The 13,530-nt window shown below is 40.0% G+C and overlaps 1 protein-coding gene across 1 annotated transcript in view; it reads right to left on the bottom strand.

Annotated features, from left to right (window-relative positions):
• Nucleotides 1-1,701: 1,701 nt before the first annotated feature.
• The window catches only part of LOC309371864 (uncharacterized protein), a 107,490-nt gene continuing 95,661 nt past the window's right edge, over nucleotides 1,702-13,530 (bottom strand). Inside the window, exon 2 of the mRNA XM_081914959.1 lies at nucleotides 1,702-1,926. The gene's annotated coding sequence lies outside the window, so the exon portion shown is untranslated. The remainder of the gene's footprint in view (nucleotides 1,927-13,530) is intronic.

Genomic DNA, 13,530 nt, shown 5'->3' with positions numbered 1-13,530 from the left:
ATGCTACAGCGTACTGTACTTAGCACTGTAAGTCCATAGAACTGAATGTGATGTATTTCCACCTAATTCCCTACGATTCTGGCGAGTGGCTTTTGGTAACAAGCCAATACTTTTGAGGTCAGAAGATAACATTTTGCTCCTATCACTGTTGTCATAATAGAGAACAGTTCACCCTAACTTAAGTTTAATAGCATTAGCACATTTTTTAAAAGATTTGTCCTCCATGGATAAGAAGTTTCTAATACATCAGGCTCGAATATAAGCGTCTTTTGTGTTTCCTGTTAATTTCCCTTGCCATTCCTGTTAATTTAGAAAGCCATTTGTCTTAGATAAGGATTTTATCCCACACAGGCCACTTTACTTGGGTTTGATATTGTTGCAATCCTCATAATACTTAGTTTGGGAAATTACTGCCAGTCCATTGCTACAGGTTGACATGGACTACTGGACCCTAGTAGAGAATGTAAGGTGACCTGGAGAGAGCAGAAACATCTGGCATGTGCCCCTTAAGCAGGTCTTTCATATGAGATTTCAAACCTTTGATCTCCACACTTGCAGTCTAGAAATAAATCATGTGAGGCTACTCCTCATTTATTTTATTTAGAGAAATAAGCATATGCTAGCTTTCTGTTCCCATAAGTCAGGATTCCAACTCCCTGTTGAAGTAAGCTAAGAAGCTCAAATAATATCTATGACTGACATCCTTCTTTGGAAATTAAACCAATGCCCAGACTTTACATTCAAAAACTTCATTGCAGAAACTTATAGATATTTGTAATTTTTACAGTTACACGCTTCTCCAAGCATGGGCTTACTGTCTATTCTTCTAATTTCCAAAGAAATGTATTATCCTTTCTTTCTAGAGCTCAGCCTTCTGTATCTCAATTAGGCCATGCCTTGTAGCTCCTAGGCGAGACTTTGACCTTCTCCTATAGCTTTGCTCTTTTTCTTTCCAGCAGAGAAGAGGTGAGGCACTCTAACACTCTATTCAACTCAGCAGTGTTCACAGTGGATTCTAAAGCGCAGTCATCTTGCCTCACATAAATTGGAGTCTTTCCTTCACTAGATACCTCCCATGTGACCAACGTTAGCCAATCACATGAGAACTGCTAGAAAACTCTCTAGAGTTCAGCTACCAACCAATCACATAGTAATGCATACAAACATTCACATTTTCAGTGAATTAAATTACTACACTTAACACCCCCATCACCCCAAGCCAACATGGGATGGAGAGAGTTTCAGTCCAGAAACATCCTGGAGGGCCCTGGCCCAAAGGCCCCTAGGGATAAAAACACAGCCTTAATAGAATTTTTAAAATGAGAACAAACCATGATAAAACGAAGTTTTCCCAAAAGCAGCTCTGTTAACATACAGGTAAAACTCATTAACTGTATTGTCTTCCTATGTTTAAGGCCTCAGTGATTGTAAAGTCAAACTTCTCCTGGGAGAGCATTCCATAGCTGTGGTGGTAACCATGAAGCTTCTGTCTCCGGTCACCACTAGCTTTGCCCCCCTTAGTGGCAGAACACAGAGAAGAACCTCCAGTGGTGAATATTGTTGACTTCTCAGCCTTTCCTCAGGCAGAATAAATGGGAACCAGTGGTTTATCCCTGCTTTTGCAGACAGTTCTGTTTGAATGTTGTGGTGGATGCCTGGCAGCAGATATGGAGGCTTGTGTTAAGTTGTGGGTGAACATATCAGACGACACAGCAATTCTTCAAACAGCTCTTCTTTATTCAGAGGCCACAACAGAACTGAACGGAAGGGCTCAGTCAGCCTGCTTATATAGAGCTCCAGTACCTCGTTACTTTAACAACTTTCTAAAACTATCCAATCACTGAACGTCACTTTCGATCCTTCATTTGCATAACTATCTACAGTATCCCCCTGCTGGCCCAGGGTGAGAACTTCAGTACATAACAGCTTGAGCCTTTGCAAATGGTTCCATCTCATTCAAACACAAAGAAAGCATTAAAAGTCTGCAAAAAGCCAACAAATGAAATAATGCCTGTGAACAAAGCAAATGTGCAGGACATTTCAGCTGCAGAAAATACTATCACAGTGCAAGATCGCCACATATGTCCATTGATTTTTGTTGTGTCTCTGGTAAGTTGCCAGGCATCAGCTGACTGTCAGTTCCTTGCCATTCAGCCCCATTATGATTGTGTGCCAATAAACATTTTATTCTGTCTTCCTGTTGGACTGCATAGGCTCTTCACAAAGAATCAGTGTCACTGAGTGACAAGAGTATATAGGTTTAGACAGGTGAAGATCAGAGTAATGTTTATGAGGTATCCATGTTTTGATCCAGGCCAAGATTCAATAATGCTACTGGTTATGCAAAGATTTGTACACCCCAGGATTTACAGTTGGTAGATGTGAGAGGGGGGCTATTGTATATATCTGTTAGCAAGGATAGAACCCTAAAACAAATCAGCTACCGTAGAAGTGTTGTCTGAGTCCAGTTTCTCACAATGGTTGGGGCCAGCTCTTGTCACAGTCTCTGGTCCTCTTAAGTCTCTCGTCCTCTTAAATTATGACCTGAGGATGATGGCCTTTGCCAAGGCCACCTAAGAAGCCAGTGGGACAGAGTATTTTGTTTTTAATGAAATAATTTTTATTTGATTTTACAAATATAAAATTACAGCAATCCAAATGCTTATCCATATATAGAGATTACTCTGAGTCTCCAGACTTCCCGCCACCCCCTTCATTGGTCCTATTGTCAGCATTTACAACTGCATATTATTCTATAATCTATATTTATATCAATCCATATTGTCAGTGCCAGATTTACGTATAATCTAAACAAGGCAAAAAATTAAAGGGAAAAAAACCTGGATGTACATTTCCAAAATATAAGATAAAAAACAAATAAAATAAAACCCACATACAGCAACAGTGCTTTGTGTTGTGTAGGCTCCTGTGATGTAAGTAATGGGCCGTACCTGCTAGCCTACTCCCTAAAATATCACTGGTTTGCTCATTTCTATATTTAGGGTGCCTACATTCTGCATGGACTCGTTGCATGGCAACATGTACAAATGGCTTTAGATACCTATTAGGTCCATAAATCACCATATAGCATATATTCAACACAAAAAACAGTGACAATGTGTTGTTGACAAAGCACAGCTGAACATATAAAGGACCCCATTACCTTCAGTAGCTTAGGGCCTCATCAAACCTAAATCCGGCCCTGCATATTGTCCATAATATTTGTTACATTACAAGTGAGATTAAAATCCTGCCAATGTCTTCATCTGCTTGCAATGGTCTCTTAAATAGATTATAAATTTCCCCCATTCTTTTTTAAAGTTTTTGTCCTCTTGGTTCCTGAGCTTTGCCATTTCTGCGTAGTCCACCAGCTTAGCTTGCCATTCCTCCCTGGTAGGGACTCTTTCTTCTTTCTATCCCTGGGCCTTTCCATCCATGGGTAGAAGCCAGTGGGGCAGAGTAGAGTGGGATAGCATTGCTCAACATTTGGCTTCCCAGTTCTTTTTTTCTTTTCTTTTTTGTTAAATCATTTTTATTAATTTTCCAATAAAAGACATCCAATTAACATATCAAATCATAATCCAATTAAAATAAAAAACACCAAATTAACGTTATAATTATTAATTTTTCGGGACTTCCCATAGTCGGGCCTTGAAGACTATCTCCAAATCTCAATGTTGCCTCGTTGTTTCCATATTTTCCACATCTCGATTTTAACGCTTTTTAAAAAAAATAATATTAAAATTTCCAACATACATTTATAATATCCAATCTAAATTTGTCACATATTTTCCCTTTTTGACTTCCTTCAACCTCTCTGACAATCATCCATTATTCAAATTTTAAAAAACGCATTTCCTAATTTTATATTGCATTTTATAAACCTTCACCTCTTAGTTTTCATCAATACAATAGCCCTCTAACATTCACAGAACTTCTTGAAATCTCACTAGCATTATTTGCTCATCACATACACATCTGTAAATTTTCCCCAGTCTTCGATGAACTTTTGATCTCGTATATATCTGATCTTTCCTGTTAGTTTATCCAGTTCTACATAATCCATCAATTTCATTCTCCATTCTTTGAGCATCGGCAATTGTTCCTGTTTCCATTTTTGGGCCAGTAGTATTCTCGCTGCTGGGGTGCTACTGGTAATTAAGAGGTGGAGTATTGATACAGTGGAGAGGTTGGTGCAGTGCAGGAACAGCAACAGAGCTATTCTGCTCTTCCTGCCACTGTGCCAACCTCTCCTCCACCTTGCCCTTCTTCCTCTTGCTTTCCACAATATTGGAAAGGTAGCTGATTTATACTGCTGGATAACAACAACAACACTGATATGAAAGTGACTTTAAAAATGATTCCCATGCCCATAACAAGGGTAAGCAAAGTAGCAACAAAAACTTTTGCATGTATGCAGTCCCACGCTATATAAGGAGACACAACAAAAAGCTCAGATACCACTCAAGGCGGGTCAATTTGATACAACCCACAGTTTCTTTCCCAAAGCATTGACAAGGTTGTGTTCAGTACAAGCAATAGTTTTATCAGTGCAGACATAAAGAGAACCCCAGTCCATTATCTCATTATTTTGTTTGTTCCCATAAAAGCATATTACCCATGAACTCATATGAGTAACTTGCATAAGCACACTTATCTTCAGAGCAGTATATTTTAGATAGGTACTGTTGAACTATGAAGTTGAGAGCTTCTCAGCCCTGTGCATTAAATTCAAGCCTGTTCTGCAATTTATTACTTCTTTTCTTTAAATAACAGATTTCAGGTGTCCCTGAAATGAAAATCATGCACTTGATGTGTAGAGCCACTCAAGAAGTGATGTACTGATTTGATGTATTCAAAGGGAAAACATGCATTACTTTTGTTACTTATTGTTAAGTAACTCTTAGCATTTTTTTCATTATATCAGTGGTTTTCAAGCTTTCATTCCTTAAAAAAAACCTGTTCCGCATTGACGTCTGCTGCGGAATCTCATTTTATCTTCCAGAGAATACCCGACTACTTGGGGGTGGGATTCTAGGCCTGTTTGAGGATGCACACAAGAGGTCTTCACAAGTGTCTCTTCCATGTGTACTGCCACAGTGCCAAGGAGATGCTGCCTGCCAGCTGTGTCCTCCAGCAGTTGTGCTAATCCCAAAACCATGCCCTGAGAGCTGTTATGTACTGATGTTCTCACCCTGGGCCAGCAGGGGGTACTGTAGATAGTTATGCAAATGAAGGATCGAAAGTGACATTCAGTGATTGGATATTTTGTATGCAAATGAAGGATTGAAAAGTGACGTTCAGTGATTGGATAGTTTTAGAAATTTGCAACAGTTACAATTGTTCTGGAGCTCTTTATAAGCAGGCTGACTGAGCTCCTCAGCTCAGTTCTGTTCCAGCTTACGAATAAAGAGCTGCTTTGGAAGAATCGCTGTGTCATCTGATATGTTCGCCCACAACTTAACAAGAGCCATGCATTGAGTTAAAAGGTCAGTATGGAGTGTTGACGTGTGTACAGGTATTTGCGTGTTCAAACCCAGAGACCTCCCCCTTAAATAAAGATACATTTGACTCAAATTATAGTTTTGGTTTTTGGCAGAATTTAGGCCACAACTTCACTGATTACAGAAAAGTGAGTGGTTGCATAGGTTCTGGTTCGACTAGCTCCCTGCAGGTAGTCCTGACCCAGAGCTCTATCATAGGTCAGCCAAGGGTGAACACCTGAGGCAGGTGAAAAGCCTGGGAACAAACTCTGTTCACTCCCCAGATGCTCCCCTGGACTCAGGCATGGGCACCACCCCCTCAGGGGTTGACCAAACCAAGCTGAGTCCCTGGATTCCTTTAATGGAATACCCTTCACATAGGGATGGTGAGACCGTACTCCCATCCCTATCACATGAACCAGAGCCTATCTGCAACCTTACAAGTTGTGACGAACTGCTATGCGCCAGGCGAAACACAAATGGTTACAGCCAATCAGCCAATTGGGGGAAATTCCTGCCATGTCCCTGTCCCAACGAAAGACAACACGCGATGGCATAGCAAGGTCAATCGCAAAAATACCCTAAATATAGGGAGAGAGGGCAGGTATTCCGATGCATGAACTGAAAGAGGAAGCTCTGGGACACGTGCATGGGTTTATATAGGTCCCTCGATCCATTTAGACTGCACCCCATTGGTCAGATAAAATCCAGCAATGAGGGACCTACCAATAGGGCATTGTGGCTATCCAATAGACCCACCCACAACCAGGAGGTCAGTCTCCAGGTCTCACCGCAACACATGCCCTCTTTTAGGGAGGACACAATATGTGCATACCCCAAAACACAGTAACGGTCTGTAGCTTTACAGTGCAGGAGACGATTGGTACATCTGTGTATCAGATTTTCCAAAGCCTGAGACCAATCAAGCATATGCAGAGGGACTTTAGCATTGGACGAGTCGGACACAGACACCCACAAATGGCTACAAGTTTGGTTGTATTTCCTGAGCGATCCATAGCTCTCTGGGGGCAGGGCATAAGGCAGGAAGGAAAGGGAAGCATTGGGTACCAAAATGTCATAGAAGGTCTGACTTGGGGGAGAAGTTAGAGCCTGCTTCCTGACTCTCTTTCCTTTCCATCACAATGATGCTGACAGCGATTTTTAATGTCTTAACTTGTACTTAAAAGCCAAGCATTACATTTCTGAGCATCAGGAGTTAATGCAGAACAAGCTGTGTCGCTGCAATAGTAACAATGAGATTATCATAATGATTGCAAATCTAAAGGAAAACATATTAATGCCTTTTTTTAAAAAAAATGCTGTAGAAAATGCCTATTGATTTACTGCTTTGTTTGAAAGAACGCCCTGTGTAATGTTTTGCTCTCCCTCGGCCATGAACTTCTGACATGGTTGTGGATCAGCTGTTCCAAACACAGAAATAATTCTTTTCTCGTTTCATCACCCAGACAGGTTCTGGAAGTGACCAGAATATATTTGCTGCCTTTGATGCTGACTAAGTAAAATACATATATTTAAATCTGCAGCATGGCAAAATTATTTTGCTTCTCTGCAGGCGGTGCAAACCTTCTAATATATGCCCACAGTTAAATTAATTTTGTCATCTTTTGGCACCTCAGGAATTGGCGAAGAAGAGTGGGCTGCAGTATGACGGCAAGGAAATACAAAGAGGTTTTTTTAAAAAAAATATTAACATTTTATGGAAAGGTTTTATACATTAACAAACAAACAAACCAAACTTTCTCCCCCCCCCCCTCATATATGTTGTTAAGGTGGCCTCATATCTTTAAAATCTCAAAATCTCAATTACATTGTAGGTTATTGCTTTATTTATTTCATGTCTCTCCCACTTTTCCTTCAGGGAGTTTCTTACTGTTCTTTTCATCTTAGATGTGCAAGGTGGTTTTTTTTGGGGGGGGGTCTCTGTAGTTGGGTGTTCAAAGCACAGCTGTGTAAAGAAGCATAAGAAAAGAAATCTTAGTCAAATAGTTACACGTGCAATACAGCTTAGTCTGACATAAACAACTGCATCAACAGCTTTTTTCTAATGTTATAAAATGGAAATAAGTTATGCTTGCTTATCGTCAAACCATTTTCCTGTCTTTTCTCTCTTCTGTTAACCAAGAGGAGGGAAAGTGACAGCTTATAGTTGCTCTGCTGAACGTTTGTCATTCTGACAAACAAAAACTTCTGATAGGTGCACTTAATTTTCTTTTTTAAAAAAGAAGTAGTATTTTATCAGGAGCTGAGCCAGAAAAAAACAAAAAAAAAACCCTTTCCCAACCATTTATTGAGGGAGCGTGAAAAAAAGGTACCATGTTTTAAGCATGCCTGTAGGTACAAGGGACATTTTTAAACAACAACAACAACAACAACAACAACAACAACAACAACAACAACAACAACAACAACTTATTTATACCCTGTGCATCTGGTTGGGTTTCCCTAGCCACTCTGGGCAGCTCCCAACCAAATATTAAAAGCACAATACAGCTGAGGACTCCAATTCATGGCTCTATCCTTCTGTGGTGGCAAACTTTTACTGCCTGCTATATTCATCCCCACTTTTGTTCTAGGAACAGGGAACCTCTGGTCCTTAAGATGTTGTTGGACTCCCATCTTTCAACCCCAGAAGCTGTCACAACCAATGGTCAGGATAATGGGAACTGCAGTCCAAGCCCCAAGCATTTCTGTTCTATACCTTTCCTCCTTCCATTCCTATATGAAGACCTATTCCACCACCATCCAATTTTTTCTTTAAAAAAAAATCCAATTGAAATCAGTTACAAGCTTGAATCCTGGCAGCATGCTAAATGAATTAAGCTGCAATACAAGTCCTACTGAATGCAGCAAGATCTGTGGGAGTGTGTGGATGTCATAAAGTAAAGGTAAAGGGCCCCCTGACTGTTAGGTCCAGTCGCGGACGACTCTGGGGTTGCAGCGCTCATCTCACTTTACTGGCTGTGGGAGCCGGCGTACAGCTTCCAGGTCATATGGCCAGCATGACTAAGCCACTTGTGGCGAATCAGAGCAGCCCATGGAAACGCCATTTACCTTCCTGCTGGAGCAGTACCTTTTTATATACTTGCACTTCATGCTTTTGAACTGCTAGGTTGGCAGGAGCAGGGACCGAGCAATGGGAGTTCACCCCGTTGCAGGGATTCGAACTGCCGACCTTCTGATCGGCAAGCCCTAGGCTCAGTGGTTTAACCCACAGCGCCACCCGCGTCCCTATGTGGATGTGATACATGGCTGCTAAATGTAGCCCTTTTGGGGATAGAGATTTAGATTGCATTGGCAGAGATGGCAACTAAAGACCACAAGCTCTTCTGTTGCCAGGGAAGAAGTGTTACTGTAGAAGTCTGATTTTTCATAATACAGTGTGGCAGAGTATTTCAATACTAGTCGCTGCTGAAATTGTCTGGATGATCTCCCACTAATAATTGTAAGCATCCTAGCCAAAAACACAGCTGGTAGATACCTTCCTGATATATACTGTGCAGTTTTGTAGCTTGATTTCATTATGGTTTTGGGGTGGACAGAGAGAGCTGCTTGATGAACAGATCAATAGCACTGGGTGAAAAATAGGCATATCACTTTGAATTTCAGCAGATAGATACAATGGAATCCCTAAGCTTCCTGAGATAATCTTGAGCTCTAATATTATATGAGAGAGGCAAAGAAAAATACTAGAATTTGAGGTCACCCAAAGAAGCTGGGTAGCAGTGGGTTTGCGACTGACAAAAGATCATACTCTTTCACTCAGTGTGCAAGTTGTTTATGGAGTTCAGTAAGAGACACACTCACAATACAGGTGTCCATTAGCTTAAGAATTATAGAGAGGATAGTAAAGGAGCCTTGAATGAAACTTCCTTATCCGATTTTACCCAAATGAGGTGAGTGACTGGGGAAACCCACAAAATGGGTTAGGTTAAATTATTAAAATTGTTAAAATTATTATTATTAAATCATTTCCCCTGTAGCCTTCCAAAAGCAAGGCCCTCTCCAGCCTATTGTTTTTGTGGCTGGTTTCTGCAAGATTGAAGAGAAGAAGAAGTTATTTATGTTAGAATTCCTTTTTTTATTTAAATAATGTTTATTGACGTTTCAAAAAATTACAATAATAAAGAAAGGAAAAAAAGAAAAAAGAAAACAGAAAATACAAAGTACAGAAAAATAAAAACAGTTAAAAACAAGTCAATGTCTTTCATTTACTTGTTTCCTTGACCTCCTCACACCTCCCTTTTTTGTATTCTAGTTCAATTAGTTATTTCAGCAAATCCTTTCCATCTTTACTTTTATCTTAATAATTTATCTTAATGTATTATGACTTTACATTCTCACCTATTTAATAATCCATTTTTACTTAATCCTTTATAAGATTACTGCTAAAACCACATAACTTCATTGCAGCATCCTTCTAACATTCCTTAATTTTACAATATTTCTGTAAATAGTCTTTAAATTTCTTCCAATCTTCTTCTACCAACTCTTCTCCCTGGTCTCGGATTCTGCCAGTCATTTCCGCCAGTTCCATGTACGTCACCTTCATCTGCCATTCTTCCAGAGTGGGTAGATCTTGTGTCTTATTTATGTTAGAATTCCTGTTCCATGATTGCAGTCCTAGGATTGTTGTCTTTCACATGATGGCATATGTTCTGACTCCACAGAGTGGGAAGTGACGGAGACAGGATGTTTGTGTTACTGTGTTCTGTGAAGTGGGACTATTATCCTTTATTCTTTTTCTCTTTGCTGTCTGATGCTAGAGTGAGAGGGAGCCATGTTGCAGTGCTCCGTGTGTGTTTATATGTAAATAAGGTAGTTTAGCCAAAATGCTGAGTTGCTGAGGTATGTCACGCATGATGTGAAAACTCTGCGGATCCCTAAGTGTGCCGGTGTCGGTTGGCATCAGTCGCTGTGATGTTTGGGCTCCCGAACGATTGACCAGGAGGGAGAGAACATGCCAGTCGGGCATGTGTCTCTGCCAGGGTCCTACTCGAGTGTAGACTGAACTCCTGACAATCTATACCCCACCCATCTGGCTGGTTTTCCCCAGCCACTCCTTGACAAAATAATAGTACATTAGTGGTGGGTTTATACTGGACCTAATGATCCGGGGTACCTTAACTTTACCTTTATTTTGGATTGTACAAACATCAGTCCACTTCATTGTTTGTTTTGTGGCGCTTTCCCTTTTTTTAAATAATATTTTTATACATTTTGTAATACAAAATTATAAAAACACATAATAAAATTTTTCACAAATATATTCTTTTGGACTTTCTTCTGCGAATCCTCCGTTTTAATTCTTTCTTATGCATTGCCTAATTTAATATTGCCTTTTAGAAAACCTTCCTCCTCCCTACTCCCTTTTTTACAATACTTCTAATATTATTCCTTCACAGAGCTTCTTGCAAACCCACGAACGTTGTTTGTTCATCGCATATACTTTTCAGATAATCTACAAATTTACTCCAATCCTCGGTGAACTTATGGTCCCGTAGATTTCGGATCTTTCCTGTTAATTTATCAAGTTCTGCATAGTCCATTAATTTCATTCTCCATTCTTCCACCCTTGGTAATTCTTCTTGTTTCCATTTTTGAGCCAGTAGTATACTTGCCGCTATTACTGCAAATATAGAAAAAGTTTATAATCTTTTCTATTTATTTCATTTCCTACCATTCCTAACAGAAATGCCTCTGGTTTCTTAACAAATGTATATTTCAACATTTTTTTTTTCAATTCCTTATATATCATTTCCCAGAAGCCTTTTACCTTTTTACATTCCCACCACATATGATAAAATGTTCCTTCTTTTTCTTTACATTTCCAACATTTATTACACACTTTATACATTCTTGCTAACTTTACTGGAGTAATATACCACCTATATACCATTTTCATAACATTTTCTTTTAGCGCAGTACAGGCCGTGAATTTTAACCTTTCATTCCATAATTGCTTTCCCAATGCTGTTGCATTATTATTGTCTGTAGGGGCACTCTTGCACTATAGTGCAACAAAACACAGACAAAAAAAACCACCCCAGAACTTGGTATCAAAAGTTTCAAGAGTACAAAATAAAGTTAGTTGGCTTGAGAAAAGTAGTCACTCCCTCCTATTGAGGTTCAGCTTTTTAAGCCAACTGCAAGAACCACTGAAACAATTTCCTAGACAGGGGTTTTCACTGGGGCTGAATGGAATTGTTGCAGTGTTCAATATTAAGTATATGAAAAACCACCCTTTTTCAAATCAACCAAACTTTCTGGCAAATGGCCAGTGCTTCTTTTGAAATATTGATATTACTTTTGAAAATGGTTGTTCTTATAGAAATAGTTACAAGCTCCCTCCATAGTTTCTTTTTTCTTTCTTTGGGCACTTCAGTTCCCATGGTGCTTGAGGTTTATCTGTCAACAGCATTGTAGTATCTCATGCTAACGTGAGAGAGCTCTCTAAAAATGCTTTCTCCTTAAAGATGTGCAAAAGTACTGACTTTATTACCTACTTTGTTGCTTGATTTTCATCTTTGGCAACAACAAACATGAAAATGGATGAGTAGTTTTGACTCAGTTGTACTTCTAGTATTTAACAAATATTTCTGCCTGCCTTACATTCTTCAGTTAGTAGCTTTTCTTCCACATCTCTCTCTCTCTCTCTCTCTCTCTCTCTCTCTCTCTCTCTCTCTCTCTCTAAAATAAAATCCTAGCAATTATTTTTCAAGACAGAGAATCCTCCATTGTCTTCTAAGCTAGCTACTGAGGGTTGGCTGTGTGGCTTCAAGGTCCTGCTTTTCTGAGCGAGAGAGACTTCTGCACTTTCCCCCCCTAAATGTCAGTGAAGACGAAGACAAACCTAGCAGGACAATTAAACAACAACAGTATGGGTCTCAAAAGTCATGACACAACTTGCTATTGAAAGTAAAAACCATACTTTGGGTTGGGTCTCTCTCTTTTTAAGGAAAGTATCCAGCTAAAGGAAAAAATATCCAGAAAAAGTGATAATGAAAAGACATTTGCTCTTTTTTTGAAGAATATGGAACCTGCAACACAGAACAGGGAGCAAAATAATGAGAGGCTTATACTTATGTCAAATAATATGGAGACTTTCTTTCTCATGCTGGGAAGTGCTGCTGGGTCAGAAACATAGTGAACAAACATTTTGTCTCATCTTGTAATCTTCTTGGAAAGCTTGCCTTCCACTTTCTTAAGGATTGTCAGGGAGATGTAGCTGAGTTTTGAGGCCAATCAGAGAAACCCTTTCAGAAAATTTTTGACAATGGCCCAGCAGGGAGAAGCTTGCTGGTCCAGTTTTAATGGTTTCCATCTATGTGGCAAGCAGGAAGCACCATTTACTTTGAGAAACAGAAGATCGCGAAAGATTGAGGTGAGGGGTAATTATGCCCAGAATTTCCAAGAAGTAGTGAGAGGAGTGACAGTGGAGAAATGTCCGAATAAAAACTTATCTAGGGCAAACCTATGCACATGCAACAGCTGGGACTCCATGCATACAGCTACAACTAGATGCTGTTCAGAGTCTGTGCCACATGTTGAGTGGGGAAGGGAGAACATAGATGCTGAGGACAATGTGCTGTTGACTATTCTCTTTGCATCTGCAGGTGTGACAGTGGATGGGCTAAACAGGTGTCTGGGCTCATTAATGGACTGGATGAAAGACAATAAACTGAAGCTTAACCCAGACAAGACTGAGACACCGTTACAAGATGGTTCCCAAGACCAGCTGAATGGGATGTAGCCAGCCCTGGGTGGGGTTACACTTCATATGAAGGAACAGATACCAAGCTTAGGGGTACGTATTGATCCATTACTGTCAATTGAGGCTCAAATGGTCACGGTGGCATGGAGTGAATTCTATCAGCTCCTAATGGTGGCCACGATGTACCCCAGTCTCGACAGGGACAGTGTATTTTGTTTTTGTTTATGCTCTGATATCCTCTAGGCCGGGGGCGCCAGATATATGGGACGCAAGGGGCTTCAGCCCCCTCAATACTTTGAAGCAGGGGACTTAGCC

The sequence above is a fragment of the Podarcis melisellensis genome, assembly GCF_964234715.1.
Source record: "Podarcis melisellensis genome assembly, chromosome: 6".
Lineage (NCBI taxonomy): Eukaryota > Metazoa > Chordata > Lepidosauria > Squamata > Lacertidae > Podarcis > Podarcis melisellensis.
This window is presented reverse-complemented; position numbering and strand designations above follow the sequence as displayed.